Source organism: Sceloporus undulatus, chromosome 6, assembly GCF_019175285.1.
Source record: "Sceloporus undulatus isolate JIND9_A2432 ecotype Alabama chromosome 6, SceUnd_v1.1, whole genome shotgun sequence".
NCBI lineage: Eukaryota > Metazoa > Chordata > Lepidosauria > Squamata > Phrynosomatidae > Sceloporus > Sceloporus undulatus.
This window is the reverse complement of record NC_056527.1, coordinates 7448758-7449105: the sequence shown is the minus strand read 5'-3', so window position 1 is coordinate 7449105 and position 348 is coordinate 7448758. Positions and strand designations below refer to the sequence as shown.

The 348-nt window shown below is 52.3% G+C and overlaps 1 protein-coding gene across 4 annotated transcripts in view; it reads left to right on the top strand.

The window, feature by feature from the left end:
- LOC121934750 (mitogen-activated protein kinase kinase kinase 3-like) overlaps positions 1 to 348 on the top strand; it is a 99912-nt gene that overhangs the window by 44451 nt on the left and 55113 nt on the right. The gene's annotated exons all lie outside the window — the stretch shown is intronic.

Here is a 348-nt window from a genome sequence, read left to right as displayed (position 1 = left end):
AATCGAGAGGTTACCAGAGCATGTACCACAGTTTCAAGGTCCCCCCGACCCAGGTAGGGTCGCAGCTGGCATATCAGCCAAAGCTGATAACAGGTGCTTCTGACCATCGCATCCACTTGAGATGTCAATTGGAGCGACGAGTCCAGAAGCACTCCCAAGCTGCGAATAGAGTCCTTAAGGGGGAGCGTGACCCCATTTAGGACAGGTGGAAAAATTTCACTACCCGGGCCCGGGGAGCCTATCACTAGTACTTCCGTTTTCTCTGGATTCAGACTGAGTTTGTTTTCCCTCATCCAGCCCATTACCGACTCCAAGCAGGCATCTCTCCTCTAAATGCCTGCTTGGAGT